The sequence below is a fragment of the Adiantum capillus-veneris genome, chromosome 20, assembly GCF_014529385.1.
Source record: "Adiantum capillus-veneris isolate H3 chromosome 20, ASM1452938v2, whole genome shotgun sequence".
NCBI lineage: Eukaryota > Viridiplantae > Streptophyta > Polypodiopsida > Polypodiales > Pteridaceae > Adiantum > Adiantum capillus-veneris.
Window position 1 is genome coordinate 51,499,186 of NC_140950.1, and position 26,736 is coordinate 51,525,921.

Sequence of the window (26,736 nt, forward strand, 5' to 3'; positions counted from 1 at the left end):
ACGCTATTTAAGTGAGGAAATGCAAAATCTACAAAAGCTCAAAGACATTGACTAGTTAGAAGATAATGGCTTGGTAAATCTTTTCATCTATACATCGATGATTCACATGAAGACCATCACACACGTTAGTATACCATCATAAAATGATCATAAAATCATGTGAAGCATTTTATGACAAATCATGACGCGATCAATAGCATGTATCAAGAAATAAAGACATGGATGGAGAAAATAAAGACACAACATTTGGTATCACCTTGAACCATGGATGAATATGCATCATGTAACTTCACCCATGTCACCATGGACATCGACCTGTCACTGTAGATCTTGGTGAACCTTGTCATTTCACGGTACAAATGGTGATAGACACGGCATATGTCTTCTCAATAACTTCCTCCAAAGGTAGAGCAATAATGTAATCATCCTTGGTTTGGCCAAGGAGGAAAAAGGATGGTTTAGGGTTTAGGGTTCAGTTACCCTGCCAATTCATCATTGAATTTTCTTAGATATGGCTAATTGATGTCCTCTTTTATTGTATTCACCATCGATAATGTACCAACTATTTTCAACGTTGACGCCTGCATGACCTACTTGAGGTGTTGGTGTCACTCTTTGTTGGCTGAGAACGAGACCATTCCATACTCTAGGTCAAGAACATGAAGGTCATTGAAGCAGTTTGAATGAGAACTACCACCAATTACAAGTAGATAATGGCATGCTTGAACTATAGTTGTATGATGAGAATGAGGAGAAGGCAGTGTGCCTACTGCTTCGACATCATCCCACGTCATTTTTTCAAGGTCAATAATATTCAAATCATTAAGAAGCCGACATTTTGAATCTTCTTCGTGAAACATTAGAAGATTAGAGCCTAAGAATGTGTACATCAACCTATTGAGAGGAGCCTTACAAATTTGCTCACAGACGAGAGGAGAGACTTTGAGATGATTCTCTGTCTAGTGCTCGACATTGGGAAGAGGATGGGGTGTAGGAGGGCCTCTTTATTTTCCATGAGCTTATGGAGGTGATTAACATTTTGACGAATAGGTGTACGCCATGTGTGCAACAATGGTGGGTGTGTAAGAGTTGTGAAAGAATGCACTTTCTCCCCAAAAAAAGAAGTGAATAACTGTATGATTTTTGGACTTCCATAACTCCCACATATGATCTCTGATTTGAGCGGAGATCATAGATCTGCAATCTACGCGTCGACTTCTTTCCATATATATGCTACATGATATGGTTTTACTTGCTAGATTTTAAATTTCATTTTGGAGAAAAACTTTGAATGCAAATAAACTAACCATTTTGCATGTTTGAATTCAAAATATGTCCTTTGATTACTTTCTTAATACGAAAGGTTTGACTTCCTTTCTCGTAGACTCCATTCTTTGCCTAATGCATGGGATGATAATGAGAGAAGATTGGTCTGCACTCTATTGGAGATATTTGCTCACAGACGAGAGGGTGACCCTGCTCTTAGCGGGGACCTATTATCATTTTGAGTTCAAGAAAAGAAACAAGAAAATCCGACTGATGGGGGGAGGAAGAAAACCTTCAACCGTGTGAAGATGGGCGCACTTCGGGAAAAATCTGCATGCCTGGTGGTCTGAAATAGTGGATAAGTGATGATAGCATCCAAAATATACAATGTAGTCGGTGATCATGCTAGTCTCACAGACTAGAAATCTCTTGTTTGTGTTCGTGTCCGGACACCATAGCCCACCATAGGCAGATGCTCAAAAGCTTCTGTTAACTCGTTAGGAGATAAGTAGTCAGGTACAACAATTTACTTAGGATCTACAGAGAGCTCAAACTAATGCATTGCAAGTTGACTATTGTTGGGCTGCTATGGCATGCACTATTTAAAGCCAAACTCGTAGAATATCACTATACTGACAACTCTTGATTTTGCAGAGAGCATCCATGATTGCGAGGCCTTTGGATTTGACCTGGCTTTCCTGGATCTCTATCTAGGGCTTCCACAACTCTAGGCAAATACTAGCAGCGTCTGTGACCTCCTACACCTTCGCTTTTTTCTCTTGCTTTGTCTGAATGGTTTATAGACAGACGCGGAATCTTTTTTGTAATTGGATTATTGAGATTATTTGTTCCTACAACCGTTGATAAAACGTTGGTCATGCATATTATTTTTACTTAAAATAGCATCAAACAAAGAATAAGATTCTATTTCGAACGCAGCCGATTAGGACCATGGATAGCTCATAGTAGTGATTGTCATCTACTTCTCACTCACCTCTTCTGCAAGTGTCTACAAAACTATTCTGTGCAAGTGTCTACAAAATTATTATGTGCAAGTGTCTACAAAAATATTCTTTTGAATGAAGCTACACAAGTAGAAGCTCAATAGGGAACCTTCAACATCATCAAATTGCTAATACAAAGCTTATTGAATCTGACAAAGTCTAACCAAAATATTCAAAACAATTAATACAAGCAAAGACTTATTTTCTTGTTTCTCTGAGAAAGCATCTCCTCTTCATGGTCGGTGTATGCGCCAAAATCTCAATTGTGGCTATCTTGAAATTGACTCTAAACAAAAGGTTTGCAACTTCAACATTAGCAGTGCTAGATGTTTGCAACTTAAATCCCTCTTGATCATAAGAAACTATTCTACATACATGATTTCAGTTTTTGATCCTAGTCCTATAGTTATGTATTTTTAAGTCTATCTAAACAACGTGAATTTTTTATAGGTTGTCTGTTCCCATTATGTGAAACTTGAAATTATGTTGATGGGTGGATCAATAATTTAATACTTATGATGTTGAAGGAAGTGTGGTTGTGCTTGATGATCTTGATTGCCGCACAATTACTTTCATTTAAGGCCCGATATTTGTACTTGTTTGATAGAAGTTATTGTCGTTGAAAAGAGAAGAGGCTTCAAATTGGAGCGTTACTATATATCAAGTCGTACTCGTAAATTGTTTAGAAGTTTAGAGCTAGTTTTTTTGTTTTAACACAATATTTGTTGTTGATTTTCTTAAGTCTTTAGTAAATGGGATGTAAGTTTAAGTTGATTCTATTTTTAGAGCTACACCACAAGAAACTGCACACAACATGGCTGTCATACCTCAAACAAGGGCGGCTACGTTTGGAACAGAATTTTGTTCTTAGTTTGATGCTCGCAGTTGCCTGGGAAAAAAGAGCCACCATGTATGAGGATGCAAGGCTCCATGTTTGTGAGAGGTCGTATGGTCCTAAGCGAGTGCGTTCGAAATAGAATCCTGTTCTTAGTTTGATGATCCTATTTTAAGCAAAAACATATGAAAAATATTTTTGTCACCTATGTTTTGATCTTTGGTGATTAGTAAATCATGCATCCACTTTAAGTGATGCATTGCTTTTGTACATAGTCTCTATGCTCTTTTGAAGATCCATGAGACCAGACAAGAATAGCTCAACACGATCCTTGTAGATCGATAGAATAAGGGATCAACAAACATGCAAATAATCACATCAAATATTCATGTTATGTTTGTAGTATACTTGCAAGATTGTACTTATGGATACCTTAATTTTTTTACACCCACTACTACAAGTTTCCTCTTTCATAAATTCTCCGTTATTCAATACCTATATATATCATGTTGCTGTTGATTGGTTCTTTCATGGTGCGTGATCTTGCATGCAATAGGTCTGAGCGTCAATCTTGTTCTTAATCATGATCTCAATAAGCTCATTAATTTCATTCTCAATGTCAATTGCCATCTGATTCTCATCATAACTTGTTGGAGCTATATATGGTGCACTCTACTCCTCTTGGTTTCACCTATACATATATATCTTGTCCTCAATGTCGATCAATCCACAATAACCTCCTTGTTTAAAGTACCAAACATATCACATTTCTTTTTCTTATTGTGACTCCATTTTCTTTCACCAGTTCATGACCGTAATTGTTACTGTTCACTTTCCTTGTATAATCTCATTTTCCATGCATCGTGAAATTAGTTTGGCAAGGTGAGAAGAGATGAGAGTTTTTTGTGCCACGGATGTTATTGCAACTTGTACCGCTTACACTAGGCTAGAAGCTTCTGGCTCATAGCGTTACCATGATCATATAGTGCAACCCCATTCATGCAACAGAGGAACATCAAGAACAAGTGGACATAGAGTTGGTGGGAAACTTTTCCAGAATATACGGACATAGAGACATGCAGTATCTGTAGGTAAATAAAGACATAACAAAGGGGCAAGCATATGCCATCATTGTTATTGTTAGTTAGTAGTACTCACAATCAACCACGATATAACAAAGCTAATTCGACCTTGTTTGTGATTCTAAATTTGAAGGTGGAAAAACCCTACAAAATATTCTAAAGAAGTTGTGTAAAAATCTTAGAATTTAGTCACTTTAGCTCTGTAATTTCTCATATGTAGGTTTGCCAAGCTTTTGGGAAAAATTATTTTTTGGATGTATTTTTGGTACGCAAGTAGTTCCCCTCCCATTTCAGAAAAAATAAAACTATTGCCTGTTAAGAACAAGAAATGAGCAAGTAGTAGGGGGTACAGGCTAGGGAAAACTCCAAAAGTGAAAGGAATCTTGGAAGATGCCCATGAACGTGGACGCGGTTGTGAGAATTGACAGGAACAATACTCAGGCCATCCGGTTGAGGGTAGTGAGGCATGTGGCACATCAGAGAATGCTGGAGGGGAAGCGAGGGGAGGCAATGGATGCTAGTCGAGGAAGGGGACAAATGGCGAGCAGTAGGGTAGGGGAGAAGCAAAACATTGTTTATATAGAGAGAGAGAATCGCACTGGAGGCAACCATCTGCGCATGGTTGAGTGGTTAGCAGTGAGATTTTGTTATTCTAGGTGAGGTTGTGAGATGGATTTGCACATATAAAAACAAGATTTTGTAGTCCAGTGCATGGAGCCTCAAACTTTGCCTGCAAAGGAGTCTCGATTCGAGGCAATATGAATTGAAAGCTACCAGTAGGTGTGTCGTACGAAATTATGTATATAAAGGTTGCTTTATGGCATTTTATTCATTCATTCGATCAGTAGCGGAGGAAAAAAGGTCTAGTCAATATGAATTATTGGAGGACAAGTCTTGGCATGAATAAGAAGGTTATGGTGAAGATGATGGTGGCACTAGCGCTTCATGTGTACGCAAGGCAGGCGGTGCTTCCAGCCCAGACACAGTCGATGCCGCTACGGGGTGCGTTTTATCTATTATTCTTTTGAATTTATGGCTGCAAGACTATTGACGCTGTTGCAATAATTATTTGTTAACGCTACGTACTGTGTCTAATTGCGTGGAATTTACGAGTATAGAGCCGCGCCTGGCCTGCATTGGTAAACTGCGCTTTATTCTTCCCGGTTGCAGGTATGCCGATATGGATGACGGCCTTCCACCTGATCCCGCCACCAGGGCCTGGTGCCTGCCTCTCCCTGATACACCACGGGTGCAGCTGCAGTGCTTGAAGTTCTTCGTGTGCTCACCTAATCTGGATTGTGACCTCCAGTCAAAAACCTGCATCCACTTACTGCCCTTGTCCCCACGGCCTCCTCCGCGGATGACCACCACCACCAACAACACTACTCCCATCCCCACCGGGCCCCTGATTCCAGTTCAGCACCAGTGCCCGCCAAAGTCGGACGTTTGCAGATCCTGTACATGCAACCCATTACCGCTCCCCTTTGTGCCGCCAAAGGCGGGGCTCATGCGGCTTTCTGCTTAGTCTTTACCATGCCAGTGCGTATGCCACAAACATCTATTGGCAGACACGTTTGCGACCGCAGGGCATTAACTGTGGCAAGATCGGGGGAGTTCACACCCACCTCGTTCGCGACCGCAGGGCATTAACTGTGGCAAGATCGGGGGAGTTCACACCCACCTCGTTCCCGTTAATCCAAGTAATCTCTCTCTCTCTCTCTCTCTCTCTCTCTCTCTCTCTCTCTAGTCCCTCCCCTCATGCAGAGAACAAGTTCGAACCTTGGATTTTGTGTGGGCTCGTATTTTCCCGATCTAGATACAAGTTTCCAGTTCTTTGCGCTTTCAAGTCCACTATTGAAGTTAGTCCTGATAAAAAAATACTTGATGCAGGTGAGGGTCTCTGCCTAATCTATTCCGGCACCACTGAAGAAGCACACAAACACTTGTGCGAAAACTCCACCCACGGCTGAGCTAGCTACTGTCAGTCACCATCACCCTTGTGACATCATCAACTAATTTTGTCACATTGAAGACTACATGCAATATATTATCTTCTTCATCTAATTCGAATACATTCGTTACTTTCTTTCGGACGAATATTTATTTGGTTTTCAGAGTATGGTCTGTCCCTAAACATTGATCCGTAACATGTGTTGAAAATACAAAAAGGAATGGATTTAGAGCTTGGACTAACATCTTGTTTTTTTTATAGAAATCATAAGCATATCTTGATAGCTTCTCACACATACTCGAATATAGGAAAAACATTTTCTTTTGATCTTATGAAATACAATCAATCATGCGATTGTAATCAATTTGAACTAGTACTATGCATATCAAATACTCCTATATCCTTGTCTCTTTTTATTAATACCAACCTTCACAAATAAACCTTATTCAAGGCATGATTCTAGTAATGTAGGCTTTTTAACTATTGGTGTATGACGTCATCCAAAGTAGCTCGTCAACTTATGACGGAGAAATGATAGTTTCATTTCACCATTGTGTTACTACTATTGGTTATCTACTAACTTTTATGATCAAACTACCGTAAGATATTGTAAATTCAAAATCTCATTGTTCACAATATCTGTTCTCTACCTCTAAACATTGGGTCCTTAAACATAATGAAATACAAGTAAATATCTCCTTATTCCAATTTTGCACTCTCATGGATAACTTATGTATAGTAGTGTGTTGCTACCAAAAGACAATGTACATAACTCGTATCTTTAGGATCTGCGTCTCCCTCTCTCTATACATCTCTGTGTGTGTTTGTGTTTGTGTGTGTGTGTGTGTGTGTGTGTGTGTGTGTGTGTGTGTGAGAGATAGGCAAAGGACATGAACATGAAATTCTATCATAGTGGACCCCTTAGCATCCTTCATCACTATCATAAGCCTAGAAGACAACAACTCTTGTAAGCAAAGGTAGGTAGAAAAGACTCCATAATGCTAAATTGCAAAAGAACATAGAGCAACAGGTACGAAATCAAAGATACATTTAGTTATTAACAAGGGATGAGGGGGATGAAGCTCTAAATATGATGGATGCAACCCACAAACATATGGAGTACAACCATTATATGTGCAGAAAGAGTCTCCATCTTTGGCGAAGTCATGAACCTTGTTTGGCTACAACGGAATCATCTTTGTCAAGAGTATCTCCTTGATCTTTATGCTTTTGCACTCACATCTGCTAGAGGCCCTACAATGGCCAACACTTGCATCATGTGCACCCTCTTGCCCTAATGTTTTCAAAGTGAAATTCTTAATGCCAAGTAGGTGATTGACACACACACAAACACACATAGAGACCATCTATATATTATCACGTGTTCTTACAAAATGGGTAGCCCTAGCCATGTATGCAAGTATGCATGAAGAAGACAAGATGACCCAAATCCATACTTTATCCATCAACATAGACACTTCAAATTAATTTCACCCATATCCAAAAGTCTGCACTACAATAGTCTTCACCAATCTTACAGAGTTATCTTAGCCCATTTTCCTTTGCCAATTTCCAACACATAGCTTAGAATAAGTGAAGCAGATAGGCTTTGCTAAGTGAAACAGATATGCATTTCTTAGTAGTCTTTACAAACTATCAAAAATTCATTATAAAGGCACCAATAAATTGATAACCCAATAATGAGCTTTGAGACACCAAACATTGCACTAGTAGATTTTGGAGTGTTTGGTGCTAGCTTTTGGAGCGCTTCTGAGAGAAGTGATTTTGGGGCTCTATCTTTGGGCAACACTTGTACTATTTATAAGATCCCGTGGGTCCTCACTTTTCAAATAATCTAGACACAAAGTCGGAGAGCAAAGGACCCCTATGGCATAATAATAAAGAAATACCAAAAGGGGCACCAAGGCCAGTGCATTTAGGCATTGAAATATCTTGTGCCATGTTGACTCTCTCTCTCTCTCTCTCTCTCTCTCTCTCTCTCTCTCTCTCTCATAAACTTAAATGATTTTGTAGTTGTTGTTCATGTGTTGCTATTGATTTCTTGCTTGGAGTTTCCAAGCGTATAAAAGTGGTATCAAAGCTCAACAATATTCTTCTTTTATAAAGGATCTGATTCCTTCTATAGCACACATGGGTTCGCGAGAAGAATCTCACAGAGACAATACCTCTCAGTGGGGAGGTGAAAAAAAAGTTGAAGATTGTCATGGGAACTGAAGAAATCAATGAAGATTTAGGCAAATGTTTTGGCAGGGAACTATGCTAGAACAAAGTACAAACATGTTGGAATTAGGGTTGCAAGAAAATACACATAGCTTGGAGAAGATGAAGGAAGCTCAAGGCACACATTAGAGAGTATAGTATTTGGTGTGCAATGGAAAGATAGATAGTCCTAGAGTGATAGGGATATATACAATGCAATGAGGGAAAAAATACCACATGTATATAGTAGCAAATCTCCCCTTGAGTGATGCGGTGAATGAGAGCTGGCACATAGAGTAAAGGGAAGTGCCATGCCTTGAGGACATGATCAGTCCACAAAGAGGAGTAAGCCCAAAGATTTGTGGAAAGCTTCAAACTTCTCACGAAAAAATGCCTTTGTGAAAAGATCTGCAAGGCTGTCCTGTGTTGGCACATAAGCCAAGCTGATCGTGCGTGCTGAGAGCCTCTCCTTGACATAGTGGTAATGCACCTCAATGTGCTTTGTGCGAGCATGAAAAAATGAGTTCAGCCAATGTGCTCTGAGTGTCAGTGTAGATAGTGTTGGTAGTGTCCGATCCAACACCCAAATAATCTATAAGACGTCTGAGCCATATACACTCAATTGTACCTATGAACACTGCGTACTCAGCCTCACAACTAAAAGTGGCCATAGTAGTTTGCTTCTTGCTCAACCATGATATGCATGAGGTTCTAAGCATGAAACAAAAACCACTTGTGGACACTCATGTGTCAAAACAACCAGCCCAATCTGAGTCCAAAAAAGCATGTAAGTCTAGCGGCAATGATCCCCCCTTGGGATAAAACAAGGCACAATATAAAGTACCACTCAAGTGGCAAAAAATCCTCTTGACAGACCGAATTCTTAGACCCTGGGCTATGCATAAATTTGCTAACTTGTGAGACTGAAAATTGAATATCCAGCCTCGTGTTGCATACACAAATGAGGGATCCAACAGTAGTTTGGTAAAAAGTGACATCTGCAGCATCATCAGCATCATGAAGACTCAATTCCAAACCTGTTTCCATGGGATTCTCAATGTCTCTATGTAACTTTTTTGACACAAGGCAATACCATCATCACACTGCAATATGTCTTTACATACAATGAGCTTTCGGCTAGACTATTACGAAATCCTTGTTTGACCAAATGAGTGTCAGGCCTTTCGTACCAACAACGAGGAGATTGCTTCAACCCATACAACACTTTGTTACATTTGCACACCTTATCCTCTTGTCCTTTCTTGAAAAAACCACAAGGATGCGTTACGTAAACTTCCTCAAATGTGCCACCATTCAAGAAAGCAGTAACAATGTCTGATTGATATACATGTTGGGGTATAGGTGCCTGTGCCTTGCCCGGCGCCGGGAGTCTGGGCGCCCCCACTGACTTGTATACCTTATACATAGCATAAGTGTATAGGCGGCTGCTCACTCTTTGAGTCTCACCACCCATATCTGTGTGTTTTGTGTCTCCTTCTCTCTCTCACTCTTCGTCTATGGTGCTCTCCGATCCCCTTCAACTGGGATCAGAGCAACAAGTGTGAGAGCGTAGATGAACGGCTTCGCGATGAACTCGTCGGCTATGGCGGAGAGGTCACAGATCTAAGCAAAGAAATAGAGGAGGCTTGTGGACAGCCATACAAAGTCTTGCAGGAGAGCTCCTAGGAGCTTCCTAGTGCTCACAGATCATTCCACAGTTCCTGTACAGATCATCCCACTGTGTACAACATCTTCCCTCTTCTCGGCAAGCTTTGCAACGGGTACATCGGCGACAGATTGGAGCTTGGAGCTTCCATAGACATGGAAACATTGTGAGATTGATACATTCAGCTCACGCATCGAGGTGGGAAGTGAGTTTGAGCCTTTCTATGAGCTCAAAGAAGCATAGAAGAAAGTCGTTCAGTTTTTGGCAGTTTGACAGCAGTCTAATATTTTGCACATAACTTGAGCTACAAACTCCGATTACAAAACTTTTTGCTTCAAAATGGAGCTTGCTTCAAGCTCTATGACTTTGTAGAAGGAATTATTTTCTGATTTGGAGTGTAGTTGGGTCTGAAATTAAAAACACAGAGATTGTTTTTCAGGACAGTTTTGGGCTCTGTTGTCTTCTTTGCTGCAGACAGCTTACCCGTGCACACTGCAGGTAGCAGGCACATATGAGGTGTTACAAGATCGAGTTTGACTCCTAGATACACGTTGAGTCTAGTACTCCCACAGGTGTTGCCAGTTTGTAGTTGAGTAGTTCTTCTGCAGTGTTGTGGCTTGCATACATGGTCTTTGAGTGGGTAATGCTCTATGTATGCTTATGTGGTGAGCAATATATCTTGTGAGCAAGTGCAGAGGTTGGTTGTGGATGACATGTATGGTCACCTGTGGTACTCTTTGTGAGCATTTGTTGGACACAGGTTTGCAGAGGTTATGCATGTATGTTGAGTGTAGTTTGATGCGCATTGATTGCTCATTGTATTGAGGTTGCAGGACAATGTTATTTTGTGTTGTATCCATTGTGCGTCCTAACTCTGGCGAAATTTTCCCAGGAGTTTTATCCGCATCATTTATGCAATCTAGGTAGAGATTGCGGTTTGCACTCAGCATTTGCGTGCGGTGTTCTCTACTGGTGGGAGATTTGTGCGTGTGTATGCATCGATACCGCACAGTGTGGGCTTGGTGATTAGCTCACGGTTTGACAGGCGTACAATTATCTTGGCACACTCACAGGAGTGAATTTTGTGTTATGCTTATGTGGCTACGAGCTAGGTAGCCGGATTTGACTCATATTGACTTGTAATTTTGTGCAAGGTTTTGCACGGTTATTGGTGCAATTTTGCACTAGGTTTTGAGCCATATTTGCAGACTTTTGTTGATGCGATTCGAGCCAGTTTATGGCTGATTTGGTTGACATTTACTACTCATTGTTGGTTGCTCTTTTGTGAGCATTATGGCTGTTTTTTCATTTGACTTCGAGCGTTATGGTCTGACACAGTTTGATGGTGCATATTTTGTTGCTTGGAAGGAGCATATGCTTGTTGCATTGGCGGATTTGGGGCAGGATAAACCCTTGCGTGGTTTATCGGCGAAGCCCAAGTCTATGCGTGATGATGATTGGCATGATCTTGATGAGTTCGACAAGTCTAAGATTCGTTTGCATCTAGTTGAGTCTATTTACTGGCAGGTCTCGAGAGAGACCACAACTCATGCTTTATGGCAGAGTTTACATGCTATGTACGCGGCATCCATGTCTACAGGGGAGTTTAGTCCCACTTCTATGTCCATGAGAGAGATTGGTCCCACACGCAAGTCTCGACGGCATAGAGACTTGACATGTTGTCATTGTGGACATAGAGGTCACATTAGGCGTCGATGTTTTCAGGCGTTTGAGACAACGGAGACGACAGATGCGTGATGCATATTTGGGTATGACAGATGCTAGTGAGTCTTCACATTGGTTACTAGATTCAGATACTACTTTCCATGTCATGTTGCATCGTGAGTGGTTTAGCACGTTTTCTAGTGGGAGACTTGGTTGTGTGCACATGGCTGATGGTGTTGTGTATGACATTGAGGGTGCAGGAGACATATGTTTGTCTATGCCCAATGGTATGAGATTTACCCTGCGTCATGTGCGTTATGTGCTAGATCTGAGATGGGATTTTATCTCAGTCAGACTGTTACGGGATAGTGGATGTCGGGTATCGCTGCTTGAGCGATCTTTTGCATTGCATTTGGGTTCGCTAGTGATTGCGAGAGGTGCTAGAGTTGGCACATGGTACCCATTGCATGTAGTACTGGTGCGAGATGGTCGAGTCTCAATCTTGTTACAGCCATGCAAAGAGCGAGAGACCCGGAGAGTCTCTTTTGCTCATGGGTTGCAAGGTACTTTGCATGGAGTGCAGAGTAGTGAGCTCGTTGTGCACACAGTTGGGGCACGACTTGAGTAGTCACACAGAGAGGTGACAGAGTCAGACATGCATGCTTTGCTAGTGACCGAGCAAAGCAGAGAATCAGTTGTGCGAGATACTTCTATGCAGGATAGACAGGTAGAGCGGTCTTGCTCTAGTGAGTCACGACAGGAGGACGTTGTGCAAGAGTCTATGCATACGGAGTTAGAGCATGAGAGCTCTAGTGAGTCATACCAGTTTGAGTGGTCATGTTTCAAGTGGATGATTGCAGAGGAGGCTGAGATGTCAGCGATTATGCAGTCATTCCTTTCTATGCTCGACAGTGAGCATGGGGATATAGTTGTGCAGGATATGTCTTCCAGCAGACACCTAGAGCAGCTGGTTTGCTCTGAGGTTGCACGACAGGTTGATGCGTCTTTTGCGGATAGTAAGGAGATGCATGTGGCTCACATGCCTTGTCAGTTAGAGATTCCTATTTCCAGGGATATATATGTCGATGCATGCTCCGTAGAGCTAGCAGGGCCCGCTAGCATTGCATCGGCGTTTGGTGGTCTCATCTATGAGATGCTGATCTTGAGACTGGATATCGCAGCTGCAGTTGGGGTTGTCAGTCGTTTTTTGATTGATGATGCCATAGTGCACGAGGGAGATATGAAGGTATTGCGTACGTGTGCGGTACGTCTGGTGGTGTATGGACTTACACGGGAGCAGGACATCCGGATGCACAGGATCACAGCCATCCAGTGGGCATCAGTTGAGAACGGTTTTCTCTCGCCTTTTGTAGTCTTTAGACTAGGTTCTCTTGCTTAAAGTTGCACTCGCCTTTAAGTGGGAGGTTGTTGGGGTATAGGCGCCTCTGCCTTGCCTAGTGGCCTAGAGTCTAGGCGCCCACTGACTTGTATACCTTATACATAGCATAAGTGTATAGGGGGCTGCTCACTCTTTGAGTCTTACCACCCATATCTGTGTGTCGTGTGTCTCCTTCTCTCTCTCACTCTCCGTCTATGGTGCTCTCCGATCCCCTTCAATACATCCCAACCAAAATAAGCTGCCAATGCACGTAGAAAATGCACACTAGTCATACGACAAGTGGGAGAAAAAGTCTCTTCAGAATCTATGCCTTTTGCCTATGCAACCTTTTACAACAAGTCGAGACTTATGACGATCAATCTCACCATTCGGCTCGCATTTCAACTTGTAGACCCACTTTATACCAATGGCATTTTTCCTTGGAGGCAAATTACATAATGTCCATGTGTCATTCTCTATAAGTGCATCATATTTTGATTGCATGGCAGCCATCCAATTTTCTAAATTCTGTGCTTCATAAAACATTTGAGGTTTGTCAACATCATGTGAGCTAGACATAACCAAAGCATAACAATCTGATGCATAAGATGCATGGCACGAACCTGAACTAGTACGACTAGACAAAGGTGCATCCAATTTACTGTCACGCAAAGTATGCACCAGTCATTTAGGCATACCTCTAGTCTAAATGGAACCTCCATGATTTTTGCAAGGCAAGGGAAGCTAGAGCCTAAGAGTCCATCACCTAACCACCCATTATATAGCAAAGCCCCTAGCCCTTTGCCCTAGTTGGACTCCCCATTCCACACCACCTAGCCCGGCCCTGCCCTTGTCTAGTCTGGCCTTGCCGGTGTCCTGACATTACTCCCCCCTTAAGAAGAGTTTTCATCCTCGAAAACCAAAGTGGGGAACTTCTTCTTAAGAACACTAATGTTTTCCCAAGTGGAACCTTCTTCAGGTTGGTCTTTCCACTTGATTAAGGCTTGTTGACGTACGTGATGATGTGTACACAACTCATGATAATCAAGAACATGTCTAGGTTAATGCGGTAGGGTAGTAGGTTCAATGAAATCAACCAAAACCTGTTGGTCAATGACATTGTCGTCTCCATGTAACCACTTACATAACAGCTTACATGAAACACAGGATGAATGCGAGAATGTGACGGTAGTAATAATTTGTAGGCACGATCACCTATTCGCTTGAGTATTTTGACAGACCCACAATATCGGGAAGATAATTTAGGTGTCGGCCTAGTTTTTAGACTTTTTGAATGTTCTGGCACACGTAAAAATACTTCCTCCCCTTCTACGAAGGTAACTTGCCAATGTTTGTCATCAGCGTACTTCTTATACCGATCCTGTGTTTGCTAGACATTCTAACGAGCAAGTTTTAGCATATCCATGTGGTCTTCGAGAAAATCCTTAACCTGTTGGAGTTTTTTGGTTGCCAACCCCACCGTAACTGGTGACTTAGGTTGAGACCTGTACATGAGTATGAAAGGACTCCAACCTATTGTGACATGCTTAGCACTCTTGTAGGCAAACTCGAGAATAGGTAAGTATTCTTCCCAGTCTGACTATTTTTTGCTGAGGTATGCTCTTAGTATATCCTCTGGCACCGTTCCGTTTGACCATCTATTTCTGGATGATCAGCTATACTGAGGTCTAGTTGTGTACCCAATCGTTTAAATACAGCTCTCCAAAAGTGGTTGTTAAACTTGGAATCCCGGTCGCTAATAATGTTACTTCGCAAACCATACAATTTGTATAGATTGTCCACAAATAACTTGGCTAATTTTGGTGTCTTAACCGTATCGGATTAAACTTACATAGTTTAGTCAACCTGTCTACGACCACCCGTACCAATTCATGACCTCGTACAGTGGGTGGTAAACCCACAAGAAAATACTTAGACATGGTTTCCCATTTTCCATTGGGAATCTCCAAAGGATGTAAGAGTACTCCTGCTTTCAGGTGCTCTGCTTTGTTAACTTGACATTTTTGGAAATGGAAGACATAAGCTTGAACAAAGCCATGTATACCTAGCCAGTAAAATTGTCGTCATACGAGAGCATAAGTTTTTATAATCCGCGGGTGCCCTGCACTTGAACTATCATGACATTCATAAAGAATTTGGGGTTGAATGTCTATGTCCATCGGTACACAAACACTCCCCTTATGGAGTAGGTACCCATTGTCGATGGTAAAATTCTTCCATCGTTGTAGTTCATCACTTGATAAAGACGAACTAGGTGTGGAGGTTAACAGTACAGTACCGTCATTGGAGTGAGAAGGGTGCCTCTTTTGAACATGGCTCCATACTTTGGAATATGCTTCGTGAACAATAGCGAATTGATCTTTGGCATTCGACTTAGAGCTTCTGCCGATACATTGTATCGGCCTTTGCGATACCTTAGCTTGGCGTCATATTCCTAAAGGATCTCAACCCACCTGGATTTTCGACCCTTTCAAACTGTTTGTTGTGTAAACCATTTGATGCTTTCATGGTCAAACACAATCTTAAACTGAGCACCATACAAATAATGCTGCCATGTTTTTAAGGCAGACACTATTGCATAGAGTTCGCGTTCATAAGAAGAATAGTTATGTTGAGCTGCATCAAGCTTCTTGCTTTCAAATTCAATCAGTCGTCCGTCTTGTAACAAGACTGCTCCAATATCATGGTCACTAGCATCCGTTTCCAAAACGAATGGTTTCAAAGGATCTACAAGAGCCAGTATAGGAGTTGTAGCTATTGCATCCTTGAGCGTATCGAAACTGTCTTATTGAGCGGATTCCCGGTAAAAAGATTTACCTTTGCATTTTAGTTGATTCGTCATATGAACAACAATTTGAGTATAGTTTTTAATGAACCTTCGGTAAAAACTTGCAAATCCTGAAAATATATGTAATTCTTCCAGATTTTTAGGAGGAGGCCATTTCCGGATGGTATCCACTTTGGATTGATCCATGTATAGCCCGTTAGCTGAAATACATGCCCTAAATAATGAATTTTATCTTTTAGAAAATCACATTTAGATTCCTCGGCATATAACTTGTTTGTGCGTAACAACTCAAACACATGCCTGAGATGTTGTAAGTGTTCTTCTTCAGAAGCACTATAGACTAGGATGTCAACGAGGAAAACAATGACAAATTTTCCCAGACATGGCTTCAAGAAACTATTCATAAGTGTCATGAATTTTGCGGGCGCATTGGTTAACCCAAAGGGCATCACCAAAAACTCGTAGTGTCCAAACCGGCAAGTCGAATACGGACTTGGTGATATCCTGACCGCAAGTCTATTTTCGTAAAAATGCAAGCATGAGTGAGCTTATCAAACAACTCATCTACTCTAGGCAATGGGTATTTGTTCTTAACCACATTTAAGCCACAGTAGTCTACGCACATGCGCATACTGCCGTCCTTTTTCTTCACTAAGAGGATAGGCGAAGCCCATGCTGAAGAAATGGGTTGTATAAACCCTCTGCTAAGGTAGTCAGCAAGCTGACATTCCACCGTAGTAGCTTCTGGATAACTCATACGGTAAGGTGGTTTACTAACAGGTTTACAGCCTGCAACCATGTCAATGCTATGTTGTACTGATCGTGTCAGCAATAATCCTGATGGCAAATCATTAGGAAATACATCTTGAAATTCCTTTAATAATTTTATGTAATTAACTAGAAACGTTGGGTGTTTAGAATTAGCAATTGGTGGAATAGAAGAGAGAGAAGAATGCAACATTCAAGAATGTTCAACAAACTCAATGTTAGAAAGAAAATGAGATATTGAGTAACAGAAGAAAACCGGATGATCTCTTTCATTATCAAAAACGAGCTGCATAAGCTCAGCGGTACAAATCAGTGGTGATGAAGGTATATCTTTTTCTCCTAATAACAACACATGTGCGACATGGGATTCAAACATCAAGTTATTGTGCTCATAGCTACACTTCAGTGATGGTCCTAGGCTATGCAACCACTCCCTACCAAGAACCACATCAGCCCTTTCCATGTTCATAACATGAAAATTCAAACATGTAGAGTACCCTTGTACTTCCAATGGAACAGCTCAACATTGAGTATCCCATATTTCATTATCATGTCCATTCATCATTGCTACCTTGTAGTGGTGGGTACTAGGAGTTTGAGGTTTTTCACCAATTCGTAATTGATGAAATTTTGAGTAGCACCGTCATTGAGCAAGCTGCGCACCTTGTGCCCTTGCAGATATCCATGCATACGTACTAACTCATGTGGTCCAAAGGTTGGTTGCCACATGGAAGCTGTGAGACAGCATTCATGCACCACCTCAGTGTGTGTTACTTCCACTCTAGAGAATCTTGAGGAAGAATCAAGAGGAAGCACTTGCACCCTGTGCACTGCTTTCTCCTTGCCCTTAGCAATAAATTTCCCCTTCGGACAATCCTTTTTGCCATGGCCTCTTCCTAAACATTGAAAACATAATTTTTATTTCTTGGCTTTATCAATGTCCTCAGGAGAGAGAGGACCCCTGGACCCCTTGGGTTTTTTAGATGCATCTGAATTGGCAACTAGAAATTTTCTTTTATTGTGTCCATACTAAGTGCGTGTATTACCATGTATATTAGCAAGCACGTGACTATTATGTGTTTTCTTCTCATCAGGATCATCATGAATATATGCTTTCACTATGGCTTCCTCAATTGTTTTAGGGTCTTGGGTCTTGACATACTTCTTAAGCTCGGGTGTTAGACCTCGTATGAACCCCCATACGTGTTGAAAGGTATCTAAACCTTCCAACTTGAGGATAATGTCCCCATAGTGAAAGATATATTCAAGGAGTGATGGGTATTGGCGCATGAAACATGTATCCCAAGCCGTCCAATTCTGATCGGCCTTGTTTGTAGGCAAAAATTCCGTGCTAAACATTGCTTCAAAAGTTGCCCAACTCTGTGGTATGATGTTCTTCTCCTTGAGAGACATTCACCATTTGTTTTCCTTCTAGAGTTAGGCTCATTTTCAGAGCTCTGATCGCATCCAAAGTATGTCGTAAGGCATGAATTCGATCCCACTTGCTAAGAAAGATATTCACTGCATCCTTATTGCGGTCCCGGTCTTCTCCCTTAAAAATCAGTGGTTTGGTGTTCTTTAATAATTCATCCACCTCTTTTGCAGTGAGAGTATGCAATGTATCATCATTTGGGCCTTGCCATAGATTAGAAATGCCCTGCCATTGTGTGGCAACGTGCTCATGCATGTGTGTGTCAGCAAGACTCTTAGACTGCTGATGCATTGATTGAACTACTAATGTGGACAGTTTAGTAACATTTTCATTTAAAGCTTTAAAATTTTCATTCATGGCTGTCATGCATGTCCAATGTGCACAAAATTCTTGAATATCGAGCAATTCATAAGTATCTTCACTTGCCGTAGCGTCGCGGGTACTCTCCTTGAGAGGATCCGGCCATGTGCCATCATTGGCAGGATCAGGAGTACTTTGCTCAAAATCAAATGTCATATTGATATCCGAATCCATGGCTACACAGTGCGGTGGAAGGAGTACTAAAAAAAAATACCCGATGTTGAGAGCACTCGCGAAGTATAATGAGCCTTGCTAACTCCGTCAAAATGGAGAGTAGTCCAGTGGAGAGTGATTCGAATTGTCCGCCGTATATGGAATTCCACAAGTTTTGATAGCTGAATAATTAGGCTTGAAAGCATAATTGATTTCACCAAAAAATTATACTGCAACTCTGCCAAATTGGTGGTCTTGAAATCTTTGAGTTTATGCGTAATATGTAGAAAATTTGTGTTGAAATGTGTGTCGGCTTCATCGATGCCATCCTTTCCGGCCTTGCCGTACTCGCACCTGGAGTGGAGTAAGGGGGTGGGGTACCCACTGTGGGTACCGCCCCTTATGCTTAAATTTTTTGTGTATCGCCACTACCCCTAAGGGGGTTGGGCACCCTCAAGTGGGAAATAAATGCAGCAAACGGCTATGTCCATGAGCGGGTAGCGCGCAGGTGCTTGGAGCGCCTGGGGCGGACGATGCCATGCACAAGAAGCTTTATCCCTGTGTGGAGAAATGCCAAGCAGGCCCTTGCGCCTCTGATGAGCCCGCGTGACGTCAGTTTGGTGCTCCTGCACTCGGCGGCCCTCCTTGCCAAGCTCGCGTGCCCACATGCTTCTTCTTCGTTGACTTCCTTCGCAAGGGGTGATCCCCACAGAATTGGACCACAACATGCAAGGCTTGTGTGGCTAGAAAGCACCACGCCTTCCCCTTTCCTAAAATAGGCCCTTAGGTCTGATACAAGTGTAAGGCAAGGGAAGCTAGAGCCTGAGAGTCCACCACCCAACCACCCATTCTATAGCAAAGCCCCTGGCCCTTTTCCCTAGTTGGACTCCTCGTTCCACACCGCCTAGCCCGGCCCTGCCCTTGTCTAGTCCGGCCTTGCCGGTGTCCTGACAATTTTCGACATGTAATATCAAAGAATTAAAAACAATTTTGTCGCGAGGAAAAAAAGCAGAGGGAACAAGAGAGGACTGCGCCGAAGAAGACAGAGTGCGAGCAGAGTGAAGATAACGCATGCTACATCGATTATGCACCAAGCTACGGATGAGCTATGGATACGCACAATATTCCCTATTTACATTGGGTTGAGATGTAGAGAGAAAGAGAGACATGAGACAAGAGACACACCATATACGCTCCCAAAGACCGATTCATATTGAGGACAAGATACAACTGTTGAGATGTAGAGAGAAAGAGAGAGACGAGACAAGAGACACACCATATACGCTCCCAAAGACTGACTCATATTGAGGACAAGATACAAATATATACGTGAGACCAAGTTGAGTAGAGTGAGCCATATATAGCTCCAACACCCCCACTCAAACAAAGGTCTCTAGCTTTGGATGAAAAACCCCTTGGGGAGTTCAAGGGAAAAACCCAAGCCCCTATACAATGTGAAAATATGAACCAGCGATGATGATGTGAAAGTGAATTGTGCATCTATGTACAAATATTCAAGTTACTCAGAGATCACAATGTGAAAATGTGGAGTGTGCATAGTGCATGGTACCTAAAAGATTACAATGTGATATGTACAAAGCTATTACAATAGCAAAGAAGCTAATCTAGAAAGAGTGAGGCCGAAGCAACTCCAAGCTCCGAGCACAAGAGGATGAAACATACTTAATACCTGCCATAATGATAATGGATAGCAATGTGCTTTGAATTATTATGCTGAATAGACCAATGCTTAAGAGAAGGACATGCAAGATGTTGTCCAAGATAATTAGCAACAAACACAATATTAGGACGAGTGTTCATGCCAACAAACTGAAGACATTCAATCAAGTTAGCATAAGGTTGATTTGTGACAAGTTGACCGCCATTGTCAGAAGTGTTCTTCGTAGAGCTCGCAAGACAAGGTGTGTTGGCTGAATGTGCATATTCCATACCAAATTTTTGAATAGTATCTACAATAAACTTTGACTGTCAAAGGAATAAAATACCACTTGTACGGTCCCATTGGATTTGAATGCCAAGACACGAGTGAATCTCTCAAGATCCACCATATCAAATCCACATATATAAAGAGAAAGAATCACAAAACTTCTACCTTGGCATTTTATGTATAAGTTGGGGTCTGAAGAGCAAGAGATGAATCCTTTAGAGGTGAGAAAAAAATCAAATTTTGTATACCAGGCTCGCGAAGCTTGTTTGAGACCATATAGTGCCTTATGGAGTTGAGCAACAAGGTCTTCTTTACTTTGAATAACAAACCCTTCTGGTTGTTCCATATAAATTTTCTCTTCCAAGTCACCATTAAGAAAAGCAGTTCGCACATCCATTTGATGAGCTTCTAAATCAAATTGAACAGCAAATGCCAATAAAACTTGAACACTTGTAATGGGAACAACTGGTGAAAAAGTATGTTGATAATCAACACCACCTACTTGGGAGTAACCTTTTGCAACTAAACACGCCTTGAACTTGTCAAAAGATCCGTCTACTTTTACTTTTGTCTTATACACCCACTTACATTTAATAGCTCTACGACCAGGAGGTAATTCAGTTAGTATCCATGTACCTTTAGAGATAAGAGAATCGTACTCTGCTTCCATAGCCTCTTGCCATTGATCCTTTTGTGGTGAAGAGATAGCTTCATCATAAGTAACGGGATCTTCACAAGTAGAAAAAGCATTATCAGCAATATCGTCATCATAAACATGACATGAGCCATGTTCAAAATCAATAGGAAGATCAACAATAATATCAATATCATCATTGGCAACATTCGGAATGGATGGTTGTGAAGAGGAAAGTTGCTCTATAGGAAGAGTTCCATCATCTGAAAGAAATGGAAAAGCCTTAAAGCAATGATTTAGTATAGTCAAAATAATCCATGGATCATGAGCCTCCCATAAGCTGTTCGTTAAAAGTAGCATCACGATTCACAATTACTTTCTTGGAGGAAGGGTCATAGAATTTGTAGCCTTTGGAAGTGTCAGAATATCCAATAAAAATAACTTTAAAACCATAAGAGTCAAGCATTGTTCGTGTTTCTTTGGGAACATGAATATAAGCAATACATCCAAAGGTTCGAAAATGAGATACAGAAGGAATGTCACCTGTCCATGCTATGATGGGTATCTTACCAGAGGGTGCAGTAGTAGGAAGATGATTTTGAATAAATACTGTTGTCAAGGTATCTTCAGCCCAGAAAACACGAGATAAGCCTGAATGAATTAGCATACGTCTTACAGCATTGAGAATAGTGAGATTCTTTCGTTCAGCAATGCCGTTTTGTTGAGGCGAATATGGAATAGTGTGTTCATGATGAATTCCATTGTCAGCACAGGAACTCACGAACTCTCAAGAAACATATTAGCCTCCATTGTCACTACGAAGCTTCTTAAGGCCACAACTAGTTTGAAGTTCCGTAGCCTTGTGGAATTGTTTGAAAACAGATAAGGCTTCATATTTTTGTCTAAGTAGAAATACAGTTGTATACCTTGAGAAATCATCAATGAAAGTAATGAAGTAGAGATATTCTGATCTCGAAGAAGGTAGAGATCCACATATATCAGTTCGAACAAGATCCAATATGTCACGAGAATGCGTTGTATTTGAAAGAGGAAAGGGTTTACGATTGTGTTTCCCAAGAGCACAAAATTCACGAATTCCCATATGGGGATGGGCTTTAAGATTCATGCCATAAACAAGATCACGACGTTGAAGATCAAGGAGTTTTGACAAATCAGCATGAACAAAACAGTGATGCCATTCTTTGCAATCATGATCACCTAGAGCAGTGACAACATTTGTTACAACATCGTTGAGAGAGAGTTCAAACAAATTACCGTTTCGAGGAGCAGTGGCTATAGTCTGTTCATCGTTCTCAATTCGGCATTTGGTATGATCAAATCCAACACACAGACCAAGATCAACAAGTCTAGCAACCGAAAGAAGATTACGTTGAAGATCTGGTACATATAATACTCCTCACAAAATTTGAGTGGAAGAAGATAAGGTGCCAAGATATAAGTCTCCAATACCCTTTACTTGACAAGTAGTATCATCAGCAAGATAAACAACACGTTGAACTGGTAGTGGATGATAGTTATGGAGCCACTTAGACTGATATGTCATATTTCCTGTAGCACCAGAATCGACAATAAAAAGTGATCCATCACGTACATAAAGTATTCTGTTTGGAGCAGCTGAACATAGGACGCAGCTTGTTTCTGGTACAATGTTTTTTCGATGTTCAGTAGCATATGCTCTATTATGAGCTGTGTCGAATCGACGCTTATAGCACATATGAGTGGGATGATCAGATCGTCCACAATATTCACAAGAAGAAGAAGAAGAGTCTCTAGATAAACCTGATTGTTCCGTAGTAATACTGTGTTCTTCATCATATTGACGTGCCCAACAATCATCTTCATTATGGCATTTCTGTTGTAGTAAGAACATTGCTTATTAGGAAATTTGCGACGAGAGAAAATATTACTGCGATTTCAAGCATAAAAAGCACGTTCCATCTGTTGTGACTCAGTCTTCTCTTGTGAAATCATAGCTGTATAGTGGCCAGCATTACGACGTTCTTGACGTTGAGAGTATTCAATTAAAGACATGCGGGCTTGGTCGAAATCAAGACCATATTTATTAGAGAGAATAGTAACAATGTTATCATAAGAAGAGTCCTTCACCGTATCAAGGAGAAGTGTAATCAGTTTCTTTTGTGGAACAGGATCACCGACAGCAGCAAGTTGATTAATAATAGATTTGAAAGATTCAATGTGTCCCTTCATGGTAGTACCAACTCCATATTGTAACTTGTTAAGCAACCTTCTCAAATAAAGTATTTCTGTAACAGATTTCTTTTGAAAGTTTGCAATAAGGTACTTCCATACGTCGTGGGAAGTAGGCAGTTCATACATATCAAGCAAAAGGAAATCAGTAAGAGCAGAAAGAATATACCGACGAGCTACTTTATCTCGTCATTGCCAATACATATAGGCAACATTCCAATCTTCAAATATAGGTCCTTCAGTAGTAAGAACGTTATCATTATCCGTATCAACAGGCTGAGGCGGACAAACACGATTTTCAAGAACAACATCAGAGAGTTCATCGCCTTCAAGAATTAACAACATCTTTGCTTTCCAGCCTAGAAATCCTTGGCCTTGGAAAGGAGGAACAGAACGCTTGCGAGAAGGAAAGCCATTGACGGGAATAGTCATAGCCATATCTTGTTGCGAGAAGACGTATAAGATAAGATCGCAGAATCTGCACACCGTATATGGTGAAGGCCGCAATTGAGAATGAGAGAAATATGAAGACTACGTTCTGTCAACAATAAACGCAAGAAGAATGCTCAAGGAGCGTCCAAAGATGTGAGAGACGTCACCCAAAAAAGGCAGGGTAAATAAGTTGTTAATAATAAAAGAGTTCTCAAAATAGAGTGGCGTGAGACGCATGATTGACAGCCACAACACGAATAGCAAAAAATTATATTTTCTCGAAAAAATTATCACCAAAATTAGAAAAACCATCGCGGACGCTTCATGAAGAAGTAGGACGAAGAAAGCTGCGTCAAGCTCTATTGCAATAAAAACGACAAAACTTTCTGCTGCGAACTCTGATTGACGCAAACCTAGAATAGAAGAGCTCGAGGAGACGAACAAGTTTTGGATGAAAAAGCCCATTGCGCTATGCTCCATAGCGATTTTCCCGTTTCTCCAAATTTTGAGCAGAAGACCCCCAAAAATTGAGATGAAGTTCAGGGTGTCATCAACAAGAAAACACAATCAACGATTAGATTGATTAGCAATAAACGCCACACGAAACACTATTCATATTCTTCTTAACAAAAAATAACCACAGTTAACAAGAATGAATGCTCAACAATAAAAGTTGTAGCAATTTTGAATCTTACATGCGAATCGCATACACATATTGTTTTGTCACCATGAATTGAATCGACGCGTGATCGTTACCGCTCTGATACCATGGTGTGATGTAGAGAGAAAGAGAGAGACGAGACAAGAGACACACCATATACGCTCCCAAAGAGTGATTCATATTGAGGACAAGATACAAATATATAGGTGAGACCAAGTTGAGTAGAGTGAGCCATATATAGCTCCCACACATTGTATAAAGTCTTGGACTCATTTAGGTATTCCAAATTATATAAGGTAGAGGGCTCAATTTAATCCCATAGTAGAAACACTTGGAGTCCATGTCTTTATAAGAAGCCCTTTTATGCAAAGAGGATTAATCATTCTTCAGAGCTCACTCTTGTGTGCTCACTCTATGGATGGCCTAGCCTTGAGCTTAATGCTTATGCTTAGAAGGCTAGTGCATAAGAGAACTCGAAGCTATCGTATAGAGTGTTGGTGTCCATGGTGACACAATTGAGCTATCAAAGGACAAGAAGGCATCTAAAATGCAACAGGATTGCCCTAATAAAATATGTATGGCCAGGTTCTTTCATACTATTTTGACTTTCAAAGTTCCATTGATTTTCAATTGGGCAAAAAGGTGGGTGACATTACCACCGAATAGGACTTGGCTTATTTAAAGCAACCTGCGCAATAAGCAGGAAGCGCAAAAAGCTCTCTGAAGGTTGCATGCACGCTACATGGCATTTCATAACACACACACACACACAGTAAGTTGTTGCCAGTACAATTCATGCTCATAAGCACTTATGAATAAGCTGAAAAGCAATGCATAACACACACACACACACACACACACACACACACACACAGTTCATGGTTTCCAGGGCAACTCCGGCTCGTAGGCAGTAGTAGCTCTTCATCTCCGAATAATTCTCAACGCAAGCAACAAAACATCGAGTGGCGGATAGCATCTATTCATGAACCCAAGGATAACCAAGGCAACGCAATTCCAAAACGGCTAATCAACTACTCAAGGTAAAAACAATGTTTCGCTTTACATATTGCATGAGGTATTGCATACCTTAAGGCTTTCAAAAAAAAGTACGCCAAGAGTATCCAAAATGACTGGCTCTGTCAAAGAATTTCTATGTTCTGTCTTCCTTCGATGAAAGCGTAATTTTTTTCATACACGAGCATAGGAAAGCACACAAAACGTGTTTTCTTAGACTAAAACATAACCATGTTTTGATACAACACACATGCATATACACATGGGCATCACTACACCAAAGAGAAAAAATGAAAGGGAAACACCACAGTATCATATCTCCAAATAAATACAAGCATATATGCATAAGTAATACTAAACAAAGTATTACTAATCCGCTAATTCAGTTCAGGTAAAGATCCCTGCTCTCATCTGGTAGGAGTTCCGGCTTTAACTCCTACTTTGTCATATATCAAAGTATCTTGTTATGTAATTTTTATCAAGAAACAGGTTTTTTTTCTATATACAATGTATCTTTGCAAGAAATATTTAAGTTTATCAGTATATGGTTCTTAAAGATGGAGTTTTAAATTCAAACACACACACACACACACACACACACACATACCATCTATATATTAGCATGTATTCCTACAAAATGGGTAGCCCTAGAAATGTATGCGAGCATGCATGAAGAAGACAAGCTGACCCAGATCCATAATTTATCCACATCAACATAGACACTTCAAATTGATTTCACCCATATCCAACAGTCTGCACTACAATAGTCTTCAGCAATCTCTTATAGTTATCTTAGCCCATTTTCCTTTGGCAATTTCCAACACATAGCTTAGAGTAAGTGCAGCAGATATGATTTGCTAAGTGAAGCAAATATGCATTTCTTAGTAGTCTTTTCAAACTATCAAAAATTCATTACAAAAGCACCAATAAATTGATAACCCAATAATGAGCTTTGAGACACCAAGCATTGCACTAGTAGATTTTGGAGTGTTTGGTGCTAGCTTTTCGAGCATTTTTGAGAGAAGTTCTTTTGGGGCTCTGCCTTTGGAAAACACTTGTACTATTTATAAGAGCCCCTGGGACCTCACTTTTCAAATGATCTAGACACAAAATCTAAGAGAAAAGGACCATTGTGGCATAATAATAAAGAAATACCAAAAGGGGCACCAAGGCCAGTGCATCTGGGCATGGAACTCTACCGTGCCGTGTTGACTCTCTCTTTCTCTCTC

At 40.9% G+C, this 26,736-nt stretch overlaps 1 pseudogene; it reads left to right on the forward strand.

Moving 5' to 3' along the window:
* Positions 1-5,086: 5,086 nt before the first annotated feature.
* On the forward strand, positions 5,087-5,837 carry LOC147432500 (uncharacterized; annotated as a pseudogene).
* Positions 5,838-26,736: the final 20,899 nt, after the last annotated feature.